The sequence below is a fragment of the Protopterus annectens genome, chromosome 13.part0, assembly GCF_019279795.1.
Source record: "Protopterus annectens isolate FY-2018-M chromosome 13.part0, PAN1.0, whole genome shotgun sequence".
NCBI classification, from domain to species: domain Eukaryota; kingdom Metazoa; phylum Chordata; order Ceratodontiformes; family Protopteridae; genus Protopterus; species Protopterus annectens.
Window position 1 is genome coordinate 215,075,514 of NC_056747.1, and position 6,165 is coordinate 215,081,678.

Genomic DNA, 6,165 nt, shown 5'->3' on the forward strand with positions numbered 1-6,165 from the left:
CCTGGACTACATGAAAAGAGACATGGAAGAGCTCTCTGATCTTGTAGCCCAGGCAGGTATGACCCTAGCCCTTAGTATCATCCTGTCATCACCCAGAATGATATCGCAGTACAAGGACAAAATGATTGACTTCAACAATTGGCTAAGCTTCTGGTGTCATTCTAAGGGGGATTCAGTATCTGTCTGTCTTTGACGACATGGTCGACAGACCACGATGCCAGACATGGCCTACACCTGTCACCCCTGGGGTTCCGGATACTGACTAAGGCTCTTGCCTCCCCTATAGTGCCTTTTTTAGGCAAGGTTCAAATGACAAATTCACCAACATAACAGGAACAGGCAAGCAAAAACTGAGGGTAATGCTACTCAATCCTAGAAGTCTAAATCTCAAAATGCACTCACTCGAGGCACTCCTTAAAATGGAAAACATTGATATCTGTGCAGTGACTGAGACCTGGTTCAAGGCTCTAGAGATCACCCCTGCATTACCAGGCTATAATTCATACCACACTTTTCAGCCATCTAACCTGGACCAGAACACCAAAGGCAGAGGTGTGTCCATATTCATTAAGGATATCCACACCTCCAGCTAGTTGCCTCCTCTCAGTTATATTGCCTGGGCTATATCTCCTCACCATCTATGAAAACAAGCCCTATCTTGGTTTTCACCACCCCATATCTTATACCATCTCTGCTCCTACCTTGAGTGAATCAGACCAACCCCTAGCTCACTACAAACCTGTCTTTTCCACTTTTAACAACCCCCAACTAATTAGACCATGGTCGATCTCCCCCAAAACTAGATATCATAAAATAAATAAAGTGCTGAAACTAATAATCACTGTACAATTTACTCTGATGAGGGATGCTAATAATCACTGTACAATTTACTCTGATGAGGGATGGGGACCTCCACCCTAACCCTGGACACACCCTTCCCACAAGCTCTCAGCCAACTACCACCTTCAACATATGATCAAATTTAAGGTCGCCTAACTCTCTCCTGACCTGTCACCTAAACATCAGGAGTATTAACAACAAGGTCCATAATCTTCATGCCCTTCTAGCTACCTACTCACCTGATGTGCTGTGTCTTACAGAAACCTGGCTAAAACCAGGAACTAAAATGATGAGTTTACCTGGTGTTATGGTCTAGTCTAAATATGTTGTACCCTGGTACTCCCACCAGGGTACAACATATTTAGACTAGACTGTAACACCAGGAAAGGTGAAGGAGTAGCAGTTCTGTTTAAAAACACAATAGATGTCACACTAGCCCCACAACAACCCCCCTTGTTCAGTAAAGCAGAAGCCCTTGTTAGCAAACTACAGCTTAACAAAAGGAAATCTATATTCATTGCCTGCATTTATATTCCCCCAGGCAACAATGCAAATACCCTAGAAGACTTCCTCCAATGGCTTTCCAACACATACCTCCATGAAACTATGGTGTTAGGAGACGTTGATATTGACTGGCACAATTGTTCCTCTGAATCTCCCACCACCCATATAAACCTTCATAAATAGAATAAATAAATCCAGCTACAAATGCAGTATCCTGGACTGGATTCTTATCAACAATCACCCTGAACTTTATAACACAGGTACCCCTCACAGATGATATAAGTGACCACCTACTTACTTATATCATTAAGCATAAAGTATATAACCACCACCAAGTTCAATATAAATCTATCAGAAACAACAAGAAATTTAAGTGTGGCCCAATTGCATGTTCTGAGTTCATTCTGAAAGTCAGTGGAGTTAAAAAACTTCCACTAGATGATACTGTAGCCTACTTTAATTCTAAATTCCATTCCATTCTAGATTCCCATGCTCCTATCTGCACCCTCAGAGTTAAAACTAAGACTGCCCCCTGGCTCTCTAAAGTAACCAAAACCATAATCATAGCAAGAAATAAAGCATGGGGCAAATGGTGCACCTCCAAAGACCCACTTGACCATATTAAATTCCAACAACTAAGGAATGATACCAAGAAAGCTACACTGTTAGACAAAAAAAACTTCTATCAACACCTTCAGCAAAAACACCAGAACAAACCTCAAAAATTTTGTGCAGGCATAAACAAACTGATCCACCCTGGCCAAACCTCCACCTCCACCCCCTCAACTTGCGACCTTAAAACTCCAGAGGAAACTGCTAACATACTTAACATTTTTTTTTACCAAAACCATCCGATCACTAGCTATCCAAGTAACCCCCACCAGCTCCTTTCAAAACTCCTCCACAACCACTGCCCCACTCCCTTTCACCTTCCAACCTGTATCTGCATCCACCATCCGATCTCTAATTAACAAACTAAAGCCCACTACCCTGGCAGCTGATCTCCTCCCACCAGAATATTTACAAAAAGGGGCAGATGCCATTGCATACCCTGTCTCGATCATAATAAACTGCACCTTGACTGAAGCCACTATCCCCTCTCTATGGAAGGTTTCCCATGTCATTCCCCTTCATAAAGGAGGGAATTCTTTAGACCTCTCAAACTTCCGACCAATAGCCATACTATCACCATTGGCCAAAATTATACAAAAGTGCATCCACAACCAATTAATGCACTATCTCGCCCAAAATAAACTACTGGCCAACTCTCAGCATGATTTTAGGCCACACCATAGCACCACATCAGCCCTCCTATCTTTCTCTAACTCTATCAACATCAACCGAAACAATAAACTTACCTCAGCTCTCTTTCTACATCTCTCTAAGGCCTTTGATATGGTCAATCACCAACTGCTTCTCCGTACCCTGAAGGAACTGTCACTGAACAGTATCTCAGTTAAATGATTCCAATCTTACCTGTCTGATAGACAACAAGCAGTTGTATGGCAGAATACCCTATCCACACGTCTACCCATTACTCTAGGAGTCCCCAAAGGCTTCATACGAGGACCACTACTGTTCTCAGTCTTTATCGATGACCTACCCACCTGCATCCAATATGCCGACAACTCTACTTTAATATGTACCACCCCCTCCTCAACTGAGCTTATGACCCTAACCCAGAATACTTTCAGTGATGTAGAAAAATGGTTTGCAAACCATCAGCTTCTATTAAACCTCAACAAAACTAAACTGCAAATCTTCCTCACCATTCTTTACTATAAGTTCCAGCAATGGCACTATTATATCCCCAGATACTCATACAAAACTCCTGGGCATCATAGATGATAACGCCCTAAAATATGATATCCATGTCAATCAAGCCATCAAATCTGTCAACAAAAAAATGGGCTCCCTATACACGATCAAACTCATCCTCACTCCTTTTGCAAGAACCACTATCTCTCGGTCCCACCTACTTTCTACCCTCCTCTATGCCTCCACCCTCTTCACTAACCTAAACCAAGCTACCCTTACCAAACTTGCTAGATGTTACAACCATATTGCTAGATTTGCTACAGGTGCTACCTCTAGGACTCACCATTGTATCAACCTAACTCACCTAGGATGGCTAGAGTGGCCCAGTCTTCTCCGATACAACCAACTTGTCATAACTCACAAAATACTATATCAACCCGAAAAAATACCAGCACTAAATAAGATCATTGTTTTGCTATAACTGCTATTATATCAATATTGTTTAAAATTGTACTTGTTTTGAAATGTATTACTGGAGCTTTTCTCCTCCAGTCTCCACTGAAAATGGGCCACAAGCCCAGTTGGACAAACCCGGTTAACAAATGTCAATAAATAAATAAATAAATAAATAAAACCATACAGCAACCTGAGGTCACTATGCTCTGCTGACAAACTGCTGGTATAAACAACTAACAGCTTAAATGTGGCTGGGGAGACACTATTCATCAACTCAGTAGGCAAAACTTGGAATATGCTACCTGCCGAACTTACTCACCAATCCTTCTTAACTCAGTTCAAAAAAAGCCTCAAACTACACTTCCAACAGCATTGGCAATGTCCCTGCATAAACCAGACTAATCACCATCCAGTGTTCCTGCAAACTCTCCCTAAGCATTTCAGTCATATACTCTAATAAGTGTATGAATTCTTGATGGAACATAGCCCATAACTGTGTGTATTATTGTCTGAAACTGAAGCCACATGATTTTGATGTTGTCTACTATGTTTTATCTAAGTTTGTAACCCTACTGAAAACTGCATATTATACTCATCTCTAAATGTTTCTATTATTCCTAATGCATTTGTACTCTGCTTTCTGGAGCTTTTCTCCACAGGCCTCCTCTAAAAATGGACATATATCCAGTCGGACTTTCCCAGTAAACAAATGTAAAATAAATAAAATAAAATAATGCATCCCAGATTATCCAAGTGCAACTAACTCTGGGCAAAACTGCAATCCAAATTGTAGCTTGCTACAGATCACCCACCATGCCCCAGGATTCCCACTCCTCTTTTCTTGATATACTGGAAAATATTAGGGTTCAGCCAAACACCCTAATAATAAGCAATTTCAACCACCCCACCATTAACTGGGAAAACTACTCATGTACCAACTCCTTCACTCAACACTTTCTGGAATTCATAAATTCCAATGCCCTGGATCAAATTATACACACCCCCACCAGGGGCAACAATATTCTAGACCTAGTCATTACCAACATGAGTGACCGGTGTTCCACACCTGAAATCAACTCCTCGTTGGTCAGATCCGACCATAAGTGAATCACCCTAGATATCCCTATCCTGCCCCCACCCACAATTAAGGAAACCAAGGTAAAAAATGTCTCCAAAGCCAACTTCATGCTTCTTAAGACAGAAGTGGTGAACTTTATGACACCCATGCAGATGGATAATACAGTTATGACTGCTGAATCCTACACAAGTGCACTCTATAAGCACTTACACGAGTGCATGGATCGTGCTATCCCAAACAGAACCAAGATGCTATCCTCCAAAAAAAGGAAGCCAATCTGGTGGTCCCCTGCCATAAACAAACTCTACAACAGAAGGAAGAAACTTACAAAAGAGAGTAAAATCCCATGAGTGGAGGAGCTCCCTGGTAAGCCTCAGTAAGAAGCTGAGATCCCTTATAAGATCCTCCAAAGCTAGCTACGAAAACAAAATCGCCACTGATTCTAAGGGCAACCACAAAGCATTCTATAGCTATGTCAAGAATCTAAATGGCAAATCCCAGATCTGCTCTGAATTACAGCACAACGGCACGAAAATTACAAAACCAACTGATATTGTCAACATCCTGGCAGATAGGTTCAGTGCTACTTTACCCCCCTGTCACCCCCTAAAGGGCCCATGTCTATACATGAAGAATGCAGAGTCCCTGTAATCACATCTATGCAGGTAAAAACTGCACTCTCTGTAACCAAAAACACAGCATCCATGGTACCAGACATCATCCCAGGCTGCATTTTACATGAACTTCAGAATGAACTGGCTCACCACCTAAGCACCATGTTCAATCATAGTCTCACATCAGGCTTTGTTCCCACTGAATGGCACACAGCAACAGTTCTCTGACTCCACAAAGGGGGAGCCACCACTGATCCTGGGAACTATTGCCCTATTAGCCTGACGAGCCTGGTCTGCAAGGCCATGGAATGTATCATCATGGAACTCATAAACAAAGACATTGATAACCTCCAAACTCTGGACCCCATCCAGTTCAGGTTTGTGAAAGGCAGATCATGCATTCTGAACCCAATTGACTTCTTTGAGGCAGTCACCAAAGCCTATCTTGACCTCGCCAAGGCTTTTGACACCATCCCCCATTCTGGAATTATAGCTAAACTCACTAAACTAGGTATAAATCCCTACATCATAAGATGGGTTGCCAACTGGCTCACTAACAAAACCCACACTGTAAAAGTTGCAGACTCCAAATCTGACTTCAAACCAGTGATAAGTGGAGTACCACAGGGTTCAGTCCTGGGACCTCTCCTGTTTGGTGTCTACTTCTCTGAAGTACAGGCTAACACAGAAGGCCTCTGGCTAATGAAGTTCGCAGATGACTGCAAACTAGGAGCCATAGTTGAGTCCCCAAATGATGTGGACATCCTACAGAAGGGCCTCACTGAGACAGATGCCTGGTGTCAGAGGCATGGCCTCAAGCTCAATGCCAAAAAGTGCATTGTCATCCCCTTTGGTAAAAACTCTGTACCCTTAAACTACCACATAAATGGCAGTCTACTTAATGTTGAATATGTG